Genomic DNA, 16,374 nt, shown 5'->3' with positions numbered 1-16,374 from the left:
GATAACATCTCTAAGTATAACAATCAACTTGGATCAATTCAATATGATCGTTCTACTAACTTCATACTCGCAAAGTTGTCAGCATCTTTGTTACACTTAACTTAAGCCAATGACCAGGATAACATAATTATCATGCAACACTTGAGTTAGTCGTAAAGGTAAGACTAGGAATCATGTTTTTACTGTTTATTACTCTACATGTGCTTATGGGTTTTCCTCCGAATCACATATTCAAGAACCATAGCAGTTATAGTATAGAATATATTTAATTATAAGCGTGAAAATAGTACAATTATTATTATCTCTAGGGCATATTTCCAAGTGGATGGAGGAGCCCATGAACGCGGTCATGTTGGATGCCGAGGTGCCACCTACCGCTACAGCAGCTGCATGATCAATGATTGGGGTGGATTTGCGCGCTTCGTCAGCATCGGCTTGGGTAAGGTCGATCAGTTTGGCCAGATTCTTGAGCTCGTGGGAAACCTGCTTGTTGTAAGCAAGCTGCGTCTCAAATTGCTGGTCGGCCGTGACTTGGTTCACGTTGAGGTGGCGGATGACCGTCTTGAGCAGCGTCTTCAACTGATCGGTGGCCTCGGCCATGGTGGTGAGAAAGTGGCGGGTCTGGGCAGATGGTTTGGATGGTGGCGCCATCGTCTCGCTTCGAACCAGATCTCACCCCGTGCAGGATTTCTAGCGATTCACAGAGATGAATCGCCCCTAGCACGGTGGATTTTACAAATTGACAATGAGAGTATGAGATCAACGGATTGTAATGTCCCGTGGAGATGGGAATCAGGAGAGGGAGTAGGTGAGAGGAGAAAGGGGATCAGTTGAGAAGAGAGACGAGAGGGTGTGGATTTTATTTATTTATTTATTTTTGAGCAAAAGATAGTGAGGATATTTACTTATTATTATTTTTTGAGCAAAAGAGGGTGAGGATTTGCTTCTCAATTCTGATTTTTTTTAGAAGATCTTCTCAATTCTGGTCAACGATAAATCCTTTTTTAGGCGATCAACGATAAATCCTAACAATGGCTTACACACGCTTACTTTTTTTTTTTGAGAAGAACACACGCTTAAGTAGTACGGGCCCTCGCAGGAAGACCCGGCCCAAGGCCCAACTGCGCTGCTGTACTCTAAGTTCATCTTCAGTCCGCTGCATGTTCAGGTTCAGATACCTGAACCGCAGGCGTGACAAATTTGCAGTCAAGGAGATTGCCCAGCCAAGAGAGAGTTGAACCCTAACCCCGTTGATCCCACGCAAATCGCAGCAGCAAAAACCCATTCTCCATCGCCGAGATCCGCCTCGAACCCTCCAGTGCTGCCTCCTCGGTCCTCACTCTCCGCTGCCGCCGCCATGGCGATCACGGCACAGACCCCCGACATCCTGGGCGAGCGCCAGTCCGGTCAGGACGTCCGCATGCAGAACGGTAACACTCCTCGTCTCCTGCTCGTCTTACTCATCAGCGCCAGATTCCGATGAGTAGCGCGGGTCCGTAAGATATAGTGGCATGGGTAGCCGTCCGAGCGCACACGTGTGTTTAATTGTGCTTCTGCGATTGCAGTGGTGGGGTGCCAGGCGGTGGCCAACATCGTCAAATCATCGCTCGGGCCCGTCGGGCTCGATAAGGTACGTGACGATCTACTTGGTTGCGCATAGCTTGCTGCTTTATGAGTAGGATCCGAAGTTATGATCCGCGTGTCAGATACTTGGATCTTGGAATGTGGGTGCAAGAGTTGCTTGTTTGGTGTGGATGTAGTTCACCCGCAAACTTGGTTGCCAGTGATGATGAAAATGTTGATGTGCTTTCTGTAGCAATCTAATAACGAACAGTGAAGTTAGATGGTAGTGCATCCACTATCATTTTGAAATAATCATGGTTCGAACCTTTCCAAAAGGAAAAAAGTCATTGTTGGAATGAACTAATTTAGCGTATCTATAGATGCTGGTGGATGATATTGTGATGCGGAGCATCCTTCCATCATCCCCATGAACTCTACTTCGACCACACTTGCTCCAAGAGGACCCATGACAAGAGCCCGAGCACGTGCCATCCAATCCGAGGTTAACTCTCTCCTTGTTGAATTTCCCTTTGACCCCTTTGAGACATGGCTACTACCTCAAACGGAGACACTATGTGTGCTCAGGTACCATGAAAGCAGCCAAGGAGGAGTGGTGCAAGATGGACATCAAGATCAAGGAGGCATTCCACCCAGCCTGGGACGACCGGTACAACCGCCCCACCACCGCCCGAGCGGAACAACCGGCCAGCCACCGCCCAACAACCGGCCGCTATTCTGTGAGCAAGCGGTGCAAGGCCGGTACAACACCGGATCTACCGGTTTCTGCCCAATGACCGGAACAACCGCCCCAACCTCCGGTACAACCGCTGGCGCCTTCGAAGCCCACCTCCAGAAGCCAGCGCCCGACCCCCAGCGGTAGTACCGCCTTCCAGGACCGGAACTACCGCCCCTCAGGAGCTCTCAGCGCTACTACCGGCCCCATGACCGGTACTACCGGCCTGCCTGCGCACAGTGCACTTACCCCTTCGTGACTTAGCACTATATATACTCGTCTCCTAGCTTCGTATTAGGGTTAACACTGGATTAGCTCATATTTGTGAGAGAGCCTTTGCTCATCCACTTGGATACTTCTCCTCGGAGTTCAGGACCTCTTCGGAGAAGATCCCCCAAGCGGATTCAAGACCCCTCTCGAGGGAAGACCATCAAGACCTCCGTTAGGAGATGAGCTGTCCTTTGTATCCTTACCTTTGTTGACTATGGATCATATGTACCTCTTTGTGTTCGGTGATCTAGCACTCGTGTGATTGATTACTTGTCGGTTGAGTGTTTCTCTTGTTCTCCCCGTGTTTTCCCTCTAGTTCTTCCGCGTGTTCTTCGTGATTCCCCGTAGGATCCCTCCAAACGTGAAAGATCGACCATTTAGGGTTCTGCCCTACATCATCTTGGTATCATGAGCCACGTTGATCACGTTTTTGGAGCCCCTACCCCGTATTTCTAGCTTGATTTTGTTCTTTTCGTCCTAAATTCGAAAATCCCCACCAAAAATAGCCCCAATTTTTTTTGTGATTTGTTGGTTTGATGATGTTTTGTTGATTTTGATCCGTGGATTTGCTTGGTTTCAAGTGGATCAAGCCTTCCCCCAAGTTTCCCCTCTTCTCATCCACGAAACCCTCCAAATTTTGCCCCGAAACCATCCAATTCCACCCCAAAATCGTGCCCAGTTTCGTGCTGTGTCGAATCCCGACACGAGCGGTACAACCGCCCCTCCGAGCGGTACCACCGCTGAGTACCACAAGCGGTACAACCGGCCATCCGAGCGGTACTACCGCCCAGGCCATTTTCAGCATAACTCCCACATCCACCTCCACTTTCCGCTTCCACCATTGTTGTTTTGGTCTTTGAGAATTTGAGTTGTGGTTACCGTGTCCTATTGTGTTTCGGCTATATAGGTACGGTTCGACGTCAACATCACCACCGCTCACCTTCGCCAAGGACTCATCATCGTCAAGGACGGTAACCTCGACGACATCTTTGTCATCTCTCGCAATTGCATTGATAACCACATAGCCTTACTTTTGCGTTGCTTACCCATCGAGACTAGCCATTGAGTATTGCCGGCAACGTGACTTGTGCACATTAGTGATCATACAACATAGCATACATATCATACCATAGTGGTGCATATCTTGAGATCAACTTGTGTGTCACAAAGTTGTCATAGCATACGAAATTGCTATCTTGGTTCGTGAAGTTTTGCATGAGAAAAGAGCTCAAAAGTGAAGAGCCACCCAAGCTTTTAAGCAAAAGAGAAAGATAAGCAAAGAGCTTATAAGCGAGAACCATAGCATCATACAACATTAAGATTGTCATATCCGATCATCTTGGATCATAGCACCGAAATATCATACATATAGCATACTAGGGATAGAGATCGTAGCATTTTTGTCTAGTAGGTTGTGCACAAGTTTGTGTATCTGCCTATTGTGCAATCGTGCTAGCGTCTCTCCAGTATTGTGCAACAAGAGCATTTCATGGTTTCCACATTTTGGCTCACTTTGGTTTGCACAATCCCACTTATCTATTTGCGGGTGTGTTTCCGTGTACCATTACTTACTTGGTCTACTTGTTACATTTGCGAATTTGCGAATCTTTTTCAACATCTTTGAGTCAAACTAACGATTGCAATCAATTTTGTGCCGCCATCCTAACCAAGCTCCACCATAAGCTTTTACTTGTGTAGGTGTGAGAACCGACAAGAATTGGTACCAACAGTGCTATTTCATTGTCCGCATTTGAGTGAACTTGATTCACCTTCAACATCGGTCAAGGTACATTTGGTACACGTTCTTTTCCTTCTACCACTTACATTTTGCTTGGTATAATGGATAGGCCAAGTTCTTCTACAAATCCACCTCTCATCAAGAACGGCGATGACATGTCATCATTCGTCACAAAGAGCCACCTCTTTGGTGCTCAAAGGGCGTTACACCAAGAGCAACAAGCTATGAGCGACCGCATCGACAACCTCGCCACCGACTTGCGACTCTCCGAACAACGTACAAGAGACTACTTCGACGACAAGTTCGACTCTCACAAGCAAGAAAATGATGCAAGAATGGAGGAGATCCGCGCCTTGATGAGGAACCGGCATCATTCCACTTCTTCATCCTCAAGACGGAGCCGCTCAAGTCGACACTCCGACGATACCTTCTCCGGCTCAAGTACACCGTCATCGACCATTCTTCAACGAGCCGCGCGTCAAGACCGTCATGCATCTCGGAACCCAATACAAGACAAGCATTCACAAGAGCAAGACGATGAGCAAGTCCCTCGTCCTCAATCAAACAAAGTGGCTTTTGCTCAAGCTCAAGAACGATAACGACTTCGGCGCCAAGAAGAAGAACGAGCGCGTCTACACCAAGAAGAACAAGACGCCGAGGCTCAACGTCTTCAACAACAACAACGAGAAGCACAAGCGCTTGAGGCGCAATGTGCCCTTCAAGAATCAAGTCGAGCCATCGCCAACCGCAACCGCGAACGGCGCAATCAAGAGGAAGCTCTTCGAGAAGAAATCCAAGAGAGGAACTACCTACCGCGTGTGCAATTTCAAGCTCCTCAAGCCCCTCCACAAGCTCGTCAAGCTCCACTTCAACCTCAAGTTCAACAAGAGCAAGTTGATCATGGACTTCCTCCGCGCCAAGAGCAACATGAGGATGACTATCCTCCACGTCAAGGACGTCATCATCACCATCGCCAACAACACAATGAAGAGCAACGCTATGGCAAGCTCAAGTTCACAATGCCCAAGTTCAAAGGAAGCAATGATCCGGAAGAGTACCTCTCATGGGCATTGAAGGTCGACAAAATCTTTCGTTTGCACAACTATGAGGAAGAGAAGAAGATCTCTATGGCATCACTTGAGTTCCAAGACTATGTGCTCATATGGTGGGAACAAGTCCTTGAACGCCGTGAAGCAAGAGGTGAACCTCCAATCACCACTTGGACTCAAATGAAGGATGTCATGCGGGCACGCTTTGTACCAACCTACTACAACCGCGATCTCTTCAAGAAGCTACAACTCCTCAAGCAAGGAACAAAGAGTGTTGAAGAATACTACAAGGAAATGGAGATTGCCATGATTCGAGCCAATGTCAAGGAAGATGATGAGCAAACAATGGCACGTTTCTTGAATGGACTCAATCATCCCATCAAGAAGATCGCCGACTTCCAACCATATTCCAACCTCATTGAGCTCGTGCATCAAGCAACCAAGGCAGAACGTCAAGTGCAAGATGACTTCAAGTACGCCAAGTACTCATCCAAGACCTACAGCTTCTCCAACATCCAAGCTTCAACGACTCCTCCAACATCTACGTCAACAAAACCTTCTCCAAGCAACGACGAGAAGTCAAGTTACAAGAGAAATCCGACAAGTTCAAGTCGTCTTCCTCCTTCTACAAGCAACTTCAAGCCGCGTGCTTCATCATCTACTCCGACCGATGAGACCGTCAAAACAAGCTCCTTCAAGTGTTTCACTTGCGGCGGCCGAGGCCACAAGTCCTATGAATGCACGAACAAGCGCACCATGATCCTCAACGATGACAGCACATATGACTCAATGAGTGAAGAGGAGATGGAAGCCCTTGAGAAAGTGGCCATGCACCGGCGCGTGAACGAAAATGAAGATGATCAAGTCTTTTGTGATGAGGATTCGAGCCCCGCTCTCGTTGTCTCCAAAGTCTTGACACTTCAACATCAACAAGAAGAAGACCAAAGATGCCACATCTTCCACACAAAGGCCAGCATCAATGGAAGGTCCGTCAAGGTCATCATCGATGGAGGTAGTTGCCACAAATTGGCAAGTGAAGAACTATGCTCCAAGCTTCAATTGGTCAAGAGGAAGCACCCACATCCCTACAAGGTCCAATGGCTAAGTGACTCTGGCACTATACGAGTCGAGCATATGGTCCAAGTCTCTTTCAAAATAGGTGCTTATGAAGATACTTTGGAATGTGATGTGGTCCCAATGACCGTTTGCCACCTCCTTCTTGGTCGACCATGGCAATTCGACCGTGGTGTCATCCACAATGGGCGAACCAATCACTATAGCTTCAAGATGAAAGGGAAGGAGTATGTGTTACGACCTATGTCTCCTAGTCAAGTGATAGCCGACAAGCAAGCCACACACCATGGAGAGAAGAGTAGAAAGTGACCCACCCAAAAGTGAGTGAGAGCCACAAGCCAAATATGAGCGCCTCTTCGCCTAGAGAGAAAAACCTCATCCTATTTGCCACCAAAAGTGAGATGAGAGAAGTGTGTGAGAACCCATCGAGTGTGATGCACTTTGTCCTTGTGTGCAAAGATGGAGAACCAAAAACTAACACCATTCACAAGCTAACTTTGGTGTTTCAATCTCTTTTGCAGGAATTTCAAGATGTTTTCCCCGATGAGCTACCTCCGGGTCTACCTCCACTTCGAGGTATTGAGCATCAAATCGACCTCATCCCCGGAGCGCCACTTCCAAACAAAGCTCCATACCGTGTCAACCCCGAAGAGACAAGGGAAATCCAACGGCAAGTACAACAACTCATTGACAACGGTCATGTACGTGAAAGCTTAAGCCCTTGTGCCGTTCCCGTTATACTTGTGCCTAAGCCCGATGGAAGTTTCTGCTTGTGTTCCGATTGTAGACCTATAAATGCTATTACCGTTCGCTATAGGCATCCCATTCCTTGCTTAGATGATATGCTTGATGAACTTAGCGGAGCCAACTTTTTCTCAGAAATAGATCTTAAAAGTGGCTATTATCAAATCCGCATTCAAGAAGGTGATGAATGGAAAACCGCTTTCAAAACCAAATTTGGCTTATATGAGTGGTTAGTGATGCCTATGGGTTTGTCGGAAGCACCCGGAACATTCGTGCGTCTTATGCATCATGTGCTTAGACCTTACATTGGAGTATTTGTAGTGGTTTACTTTGATGATATTCTTGTGTTTAGCAAAACTATGAAAGATCATATTAATCATGTTAAATCTATTTTGCAAACCCTTCGCAAGGAAAGCCTTTATGCAAACCTGAAAAAATGCACGTTTGGTGTTGACAAAGTGGTTTTCTTGGGATTTGTTGTCTCTTCAAAAGGTGTTCATGTTGACGAAACTAAAATTGAGGCAATTAAAACTTGGCCCCAACCAACCAATTTGCAACAAGTGCGTAGTTTCCTTGGCCTTGCAAGATTTTATCGCCGATTTGTGAAAAACTTTAGCACAATTGCCGCTCCTTTGCATACCTTGAGTAAGAAGAATGCTCCTTTTGTTTGGGGTTCTTTGCAATCCACCACTTTTGATGAGCTCAAGTCTTTGCTTACTCATGCCCCGATTCTTGCTTTACCCAATTTTGACAAAACTTTTGAGGTTCATTGTGATGCAAGTGGTACCGGAATTGGCGGAGTTTTGATGCAAGAAAATCGAGCCATTGCTTATTTTAGTGAAAAACTCTCCGGTGCTCAACTTAATTATCCCATCTATGACAAAGAATTGTATGCTTTAGTGCGTGTGCTACATATTTGGGAACATTATCTTAGACCTCATGAGTTTGTCATCCATACCGATCATGAAACGCTTAAGTACTTAAAAGGACAAACTAAATTGAACAAGCGTCATGCCAAATGGAGTGAATTCATTGAATCTTTTCCTTATGTGATCAAGTACATTAAGGGTAAACAAAATGTTGTTGCAGATGCACTTTCACGCATATGCATGCTTGTCACTCAACTTGAGTTGAATGTTATTGGTTTTGAGCATATAAAAGACTTGTATGAGCATGATCCTTCTTTTGCTACCCCTTACGCTAAGTGTTTGACACACACGTCTTGGGAACGATACTACCTAAAGGATGATTATCTTATGAGAGCTAACAAACTTTGCATTCCCGAGTCTTCTCTTCGTTTGCTACTTTTGCAAGAGGCTCATGGAGGCGGACTCATGGGACACTTTGGACGCGACAAGACTTTCGCAACGCTCTCCAAGAACTACTTTTGGCCCAAGATGTTTTGTGATGTCTCACGCTTCACCAACCGTTGCTCTACATGTCGCAAAGCTAAGTCAAAAGCTCAATCCCACGGTCTTTACATGCCACTTCCTATTCCTTATCAACCTTGGGAAGACATTAGCATGGATTTTATACTTGGTTTGCCTAGAACTCAAAATGGCAAGGATTCCGTCTTTGTTGTTGTGGACAGATTTTCTAAGATGGCACATTTCATTCCTTGCAACAAGATAGACGATGCTTCACATATTGCTAATCTCTTTTGTAGGGAAATCTTGCGACTTCATGGATTGCCCAAGACGATTGTCTCCGATCATGACGTCAAATTCTTGAGTTACTTTTGGAAGACACTATGCGCCAAGCTCGGCATCAAGCTATTGTTCTCTTCGGCATACCATCCTCAAACCGACGGCCAAACGAAGGTGACGAACCGGACACTATCCACTCTACTTCGCGTGTTGATCAAGAAGAACATCAAGGAGTGGGAGGCGTGTCTACCCATCGCCGAGTACGCCTACAACCGTGCAAGACATTCAACTACCGGCAAGTCTCCCTTCGAGGTCGTCTACGGCTTCAACCCATTGTCACCATTGGACATTCTACCTCTTCCTCTACAAGAGCGCACCAACATGGATGTGAGTGCACGGGCAAGCTACATCAAGAAGATGCATGAAGATACAAGACACACCATCGAGCGCCAAGTACAACGACTAGCGACCAAGCTCAACATCAACAAGCACCCCATGGTATTCAACATTGGTGATCTCGTGTGGCTACACCTCCGCAAGGACCGCTTCCCCAACGGACGCAAGTCTAAGCTTCTCCCTCGAGCCGACGGACCCTTCAAGGTGCTAGCACGCTACAACGACAACGCCTACAAGATTGAACTCCCACGAGACAAGTACACCGTGAGCGACATCTTCAACGTCAAAGACCTCGCGCCTTTCCATGGTGATGCAAATTTTGATCCGAGGTCGGATCATTCCCAAGGGAGGGGAGATGATGCAGAGCATCCTTCCATCATCCCCATGGACTCTACTTCGACCACACTTGCTCCAAGAGGACCCATGACAAGAGCCCGAGCACGTGCCATCCAATCCGAGGTTAACTCTCTCCTTGTTGAATTTCCCTTTGACCCCTTTGAGACATGGCTACTACCTCAAACGGAGACACTATGTGTGCTCAGGTACCATGAAAGCAGCCAAGGAGAAGGAGTGGTGCAAGATGGACATCAAGATCAAGGAGGCATTCCACCCAGCCTGGGAGGACCGGTACAACCGCCCCACCACCGCCCGGGCGGAATAACCGGCCAGCCACCGCCCAACAACCGGCCGCTATTCTGTGAGCAAGCGGTGCAAGGCCGGTATAGCACCGGATCTACCGGTTTCTTCCCAATGACCGGAACAACCGCCCCAACCTCCGGTACAACCGCTGGCGCCTTCGAAGCCCACCTCCAGAAGCCAGCGCCCGACCCCCAGCGGTAGTACCGCCTTCCAGGATCGGAACTACCGCCCCTCAGGAGCTCTCAGCGCTACTACCGGCCCCATGACCGGTACTACCGGCCTGCCTGCGCGCAGTGCACTTACCCCTTCGTGACTTAGCACTATATATACTCGTCTCCTAGCTTCGTATTAGGGTTAGCACTGGATTAGCTCATATTTGTGAGAGAGCCTTTGCTCATCCACTTGGATACTTCTCCTCGGAGTTCAGGACCTCTTCGGAGAAGATCCCCCAAGCGGATTCAAGACCCCTCTCGAGGGAAGACCATCAAGACCTCCATTAGGAGATGAACTGTCCTTTGTATCCTTACCTTTGTTGACTATGGATCATATGTACCTCTTTGTGTTCGGTGATCTAGCACTCGTGTGATTGATTACTTGTCGGTTGATTGTTTCTCTTGTTCTCCCCGTGTTTTCCCTCTAGTTCTTCCGCGTGTTCTTCGTGATTCCCCGTAGGATCCCTCCAAACGTGAAAGATCGACCATTTAGGGTTCTGCCCTACATCATATTGGCGATGTTACAATCACAAATGATGGAGCAACCATTTTGAGGATGCTGGAAGTCGAGCACCCAGTTGCACAGGTGATGCCTGTTAGCCAAAGCTTCCCATTTTTCTTTTGCTTCTTTTGCTACTTCGTGCTTATCCTTTCGGGGGGTCCATTCATTGTTAGGTTCTTGTTGAGTTGGCCGAGCTCCAAGATCGGGAGGTTGGTGATGGAACAACATCTGTTGTCCTCATAGCTGCAGAGTTGCTCAAGGTATGAAATGGAGCTTTAGCGGCAGGGTTTTTTTCGCTATGAATTTCCCTAAGCATTATGCATACAAATTTACGATGTTCTATTTTTTTTTACCAGGGAGCCAATGAACTTGAGAGGAATAAAATCCATCCGACCTCAATTATCAGTGGCTACAGGGTGAGCTTTGTAATCTTTATTTTAGCAGCATTACCATATTAATTTTGATTGAACATTCTGAAGTCACATCATCTCTTACATTTTTTTTGCATTCATATTATATCAGCTCGCTATGTGTGAGGCTTGCAAGTATGTTGAAGAAAAGCTCTCTGTCAAGGTAAAACCATGTTGCCTGCTGAACAAATGGCCGCATCTTGCTGCTCGTTTCGAGGCCTATTGTCTTGCTGACATGCGTGTTCTTCTACACTTTCAAGTTGATAAACTTGGAAAAGCTTCCCTTGTTAACTGTGCAAAAACTAGCATGTCTTCGAAATTGATTCACAACGACAGTGATTTCTTTGCAAATCTGGTAAGTTCCTATGGTCATGTGCCTCAGGTTTCTTAATCATGCCTTTTTTTACTTATCTTTCTACTGTAAAACTCTAGAATTTGATTGTATGGTTGTTATGTTTGATTATGCTTGTTGTATATTTGACCTGTGGTGTTTGTTAACTCTAAAATAAGTACTTTTAGACGAGTAAGTAAGTACTTAGTTTATGAATTTTGAGGTGTTCTGTCCACTGCTATGGTTTGCTGTGGCCTGATATTGTTTATCTAAATAGTCATCACTGGAGCCAAATGTTAAGGTCCAGCTGTCTTTACGTTAACATTGCCCCAAACTACGTGCTATTTAAATGAACTGCTATGGTTTTATAGGTTGTCGAGGCACTTCAAGCTGTGAAGACTACAAATGCTAAGGGAGAATTGAAGTATCCAATCAAGGCAAGTAAAGTGCATTAGGTTACAAACTTACTGTATTACTTCATCGTTTTTTTTTGTGAAAGCTGTCTTTAACTCGGTTGCTTCGTTCTGAATACAGGCTTAGATGTTATCTCCTATATTAATGTTGGGAAATGTTGGCACTGTAGGCACATCTATTATACCAATTTGTCACGTTATGTATTAGCTATGCCTTAGCATCGTGCTGTCTATGTTTTTGAGATTCATCTAAATGATTCTATTTAGACATGGTTTTCGAGTCCTCTTTAAGATACATTCTGATATATTTCTTAAAAGTTTACTTATAATTATAGTTTTCTTTCTTCTGCAGAGCATTAATATTTTGAAAGCTCATGGTAAAAGCGCTAGGAAAAGTTACCTGCTCAATGGTTATGCGCTGAACACAGGCCGCACAGCTCAAGGAATGCCTACAAAAGTAATGGTTGCTAAAATCGCTTGTCTTGATTTTAACCTCCAGAAGACAAAAATGCAAATGGGCGTTCAAGTTCTTGTATCTGATACAAGAGAACTTGGGAAGATCCGTCAGAGGTATGCGCATTTTCAGTTTTGCACTGCATTCTCACTGCTTGATGTTATCTCCTGAATGAATTAGCGATTACTATGCTCTACTTTGACCTTTTAGCATATTTTCCCCCATTTCTTATGCTGGATCCCCATGCCTTCTGTCATTGGATTTGAAAGCAGTTTATTTTATATTTTACGATCTTCAAGAGGACCGAATGCCTTACTTTTTTTGGCAGAGAATCTGACATAACAAAGGAGCGAATTGAGAAAATTCTCAAGGCCGGTGCTAATGTTGTATTGACCACCAAGGGAATTGATGATATGTCATTGAAGGTACGCTTTTATTATTCAAGCATAATCTATTTATTTACCTATTTTTAATATGATTTTGGGTATAGTGCCCAGCACCGTAGCAGAAACTATTTACGTAATTTCTTTGCTTTTAGTGGTCAGTTTTTGCTGATATTCTACCTAGTTACTGTTAGTTTTGTTTAAGGTCGGGCATCAAGAATTTTCTGGACTACGCGTTAGATAGTATCTCGATCAATTCCTGAGTGCTAGATCTGGCTTCTACCTCCTTAAAAAATACATTTCATGGTTAAACTGAATTGATGATTTCGAAAAGAGCGAATCGAATTGATGATTTCAAAATGAGCTAATGTATTATTGGGATCTATGTAGATGTCTCTTCCTGTTACTATCTAAATATGTTGTGTGTGTGATAATACATCATTTCAGTACTTTGTTGAGGCTGGAGCAATTGCGGTGAGGCGTGTGCGTAAGGAGGATTTGCGTCATGTTGCCAAGACAACTGGTGCAACAATGGTAAGGACCTTTTTCGATAGCTATGATGAAGCAGTACTAAGTATTTCAATACTATAATTCTTTTTAATTTCATTCATGACTTGTTGACTTTGATCCCAAGAACTTACTTGTGATTGCAATTGTACTAAAGTTGATCGATCTGCATCTGAACCAAATGCCTTCACAACATTGCTTTACGTTTATATGGTTTTCATCGGTTTCTGAGTATGCTTTGCTAATCTAGCGTAAGAACTTTGAGGTGCTAAATTGTATATCATCTGGGGTGGAGTTGATGCAAATAACAGAAAATTATTGACTCCAGCAAATTTGATCCGTGTTTTTCTGAGAAATAAGCATAAGATTCGCCTTTTCATCCTAAGTGAACTTCAACATCCTAATGAAGTGCGAAAGTGCAGCTGAGTACTTTTGCTGACATGGAAGGTGAAGAAACATTTGATCCATCATTCCTTGGACATGCTGATGAAGTTGTGGAAGAAAGAATTGCCAACGATGATGTAATTCTGGTGAAAGGCACAAAGAACACTAGTGCGGTTAGTATTTTCTGTGCCAATGTTGACCTAGTCATGATACGAGTGGGAACTATAATTTGCATCACACTTGCATTTGTTTTGTGCAGGTCTCAATTATACTTAGAGGAGCGAATGACTACATGCTAGATGAGATTGAGCGGTCTTTGCACGATGCACTCTGCGTTGTGAAGAGAACACTGGAATCCAATATGGTACAACTTATTGCCACTGTTCCTTATTGGCTCCCTCTGGATGAATACATGAACATAATGATGTTGTCATAACTAGAAATTTTGGGACGTGATAGCGTTAACTAGACCTGTGTATTATTCTTCTTGTTTCTTTGCGTGGCTTGCGGTTAAACTGCTAGCTGGTGCTGCCTGATTCTAATATTTAATACTTCCTCTGTTTCACTATATAAGACGTTTGGCAAGCAATTTTAGCTTGCCGAAACATTTTATATTAAGAAATAGAGGGAGTATTTATCTTTTATTGAGGCCATGTTTCCTGTAGCAGCAGTCCCTAATTCTAGAATAATGTTTCCATGCTTGAAGGAGAACATGAACATTGAAAATTTACCTTGTAATATTCCTAAAAAGAATCGTCATTTAAATGAGCAACTAATGCTTTAATCATGATGTCTGTTTAAAGCATTCCTGAAAAAGTTGATATCATTAAACTTCTTGGTAGACAGTCAATGAAGTGCTTCAAAGCATCATTTTCTTCTGACATGTAAAACAAGCATTGTATTTTTGTTTTGAACGCAGAAGTTTATCATCGTCTTCATTGTGTGTAACATGCCTCGGTCTTTCAGGTAGTTGCTGGTGGTGGTGCAGTAGAAGCTGCATTGTCTGTGTACTTGGAGAACCTCGCTACTACTCTTGGCTCTAGGGAACAACTTGCGATTGCTGAATTTGCAGAATCATTGTTAATTATCCCAAAGGTTTTATCAATTATATTTGATTTATTACTTGCAGAATTAGCCGCAGATCATATTAGTTAGAATCGTCATCTTTTCATGGCAGGTTCTTTCTGTTAATGCTGCAAAGGATGCAACTGAGCTTGTCGCAAAGCTTAGGGCATAGCATCATACCGCTCAAACAAAGGCTGATAAGCAACACTATTCAAGGTAACTACATAATTTATCATCTTCATTACTTATCAGACCTTTGAAGACCACGTTAGAAGAATATGTAACTACATAAAGACGATAGTTCTAGAGCATTGTAAACTTCTGTGGGTGTATTATTAGATTAACCAACCTCCATAAAAGAACAAAGTGATAATTTTTAGGATATGCGTAACTAAGATGCAAACAGTTACCCTTTCGGTTTCTCTTACTTCTTTGCATGTACCATCTCAAGTTCCACTCCCAGCCTTGTTTCTGAGTTACTCCCTCTGTTTCATCAACTTATAAGATGTCAAACTTCTGTAAGTTTAACCCAATTTATAGAAAAATGTGCCAACATTTACAACACCATTATATCCACCATAAAGTACAGTTTTATAATATACTTTTTTGATATTGTAGATATGGATATATATTGCTACAACTTTGATCAAATTTACAGAAGTTTGACTTAATGCAAAGCTAGAACACCTTATAATTTGAGATAGAGGAAGTAATAGTTACCATCTAGAATCCATTTTTAACTTGGAACATTTCATTATATTTGCCATTTGCTGTTCTTTTATGGCTGTTGCACATCTTCTGTTCGTAAAAGTGATTTGACTTGTGCTCTGCAGCATGGGTCTTGACCTTGTGAAAGGAATCGTCCGCAACAACCTTGAATATGGCGTGATTGAGCCAGCAATGAGCAAAGTAAAGATTATTCAGGTTGGTACACTTGCCTTTATGTTCATGGGATGTGATTGTGATTTTTGGGATTTATTTCACCAATTTTCATTTCTATTGCAGTTCGCCACTGAAGCGGCCATTACTATTGTAAGGATTGATGACATGATCAAGCTTACCAAGGAAGAGTCTGGGAACGAAGAGTAACATCTTAGGCACTCCCATTTTTTTAGGGTATCCAGTGGACTGTATGATGTGATGGCTGGCTGTTAGACTTAGAATGCTCTTAATGTTTTTATTTGCCTTGCGATTCATGGATATTCCCATAGAATGTTGTATGAAAGTAGACCCTTTTTTTTGACATCTTGTATGAATGTAGACCTTATTCTACTAACACCTCTGACACTACCCAACCCCCCCGAACCGACCAAAGGGCCAAACAGGCCTGTGTGCACATAGGCGAACCACTCTGAAACCCCTTTCTCTCAAAAATAGAACTACAAAACCACTTCCATCGAGCTCCCCCCAACCTCACCATACCTCGGCCACCTTCTACCTTCGTTGCGCCGCTCACCCTCGCCATGTCCTGCCCAACACTTTCTTCCTCACAAGAGCATCCCCACCTTCTTTCCTACCCACGGCAAGTTATTGCCCTACCCTTCCCGTTGCGCGGCCACCTCCACCCCCTGGTGCTTTCTTCCTTGTTGGGTTGGCCCACTGCGCCTCCCCCGCAATCGGATCTGATGTGTGCCGATGAGAATTGTCGGCTTCTGTGACTGTGAGCCGGACGAGCCGCCTCTCCCCGTAGAACTACCCACCTTTGATCCTGTCGAGAAGGCCGATGGTGGCGTCGCCGCGAGCTACGGCCGGCTAAAGGTACATGGTCGTCGGTGGCCCTCTCCCCTGCATTCCTCCCTTTCCCCACCTCCCGCAGAGTCGCCAGATCTGCGAGACGATGCTTTGTGTCACGCCGCCCCAG

The 16,374-nt window shown here is 44.6% G+C and overlaps 1 pseudogene; it reads left to right on the top strand.

Moving 5' to 3' along the window:
- The first annotated feature begins 1,197 nt into the window (after window positions 1-1,197).
- Window positions 1,198-15,610, top strand: LOC123091765 (T-complex protein 1 subunit alpha-like; annotated as a pseudogene).
- Window positions 15,611-16,374: the final 764 nt, after the last annotated feature.

Source organism: Triticum aestivum, chromosome 1B (assembly GCF_018294505.1).
Source record: "Triticum aestivum cultivar Chinese Spring chromosome 1B, IWGSC CS RefSeq v2.1, whole genome shotgun sequence".
Taxonomy (NCBI): domain Eukaryota; kingdom Viridiplantae; phylum Streptophyta; class Magnoliopsida; order Poales; family Poaceae; genus Triticum; species Triticum aestivum.
Note: the sequence above shows the minus strand (reverse complement) of the source record. Positions and strands in the feature narration are given on the sequence as shown.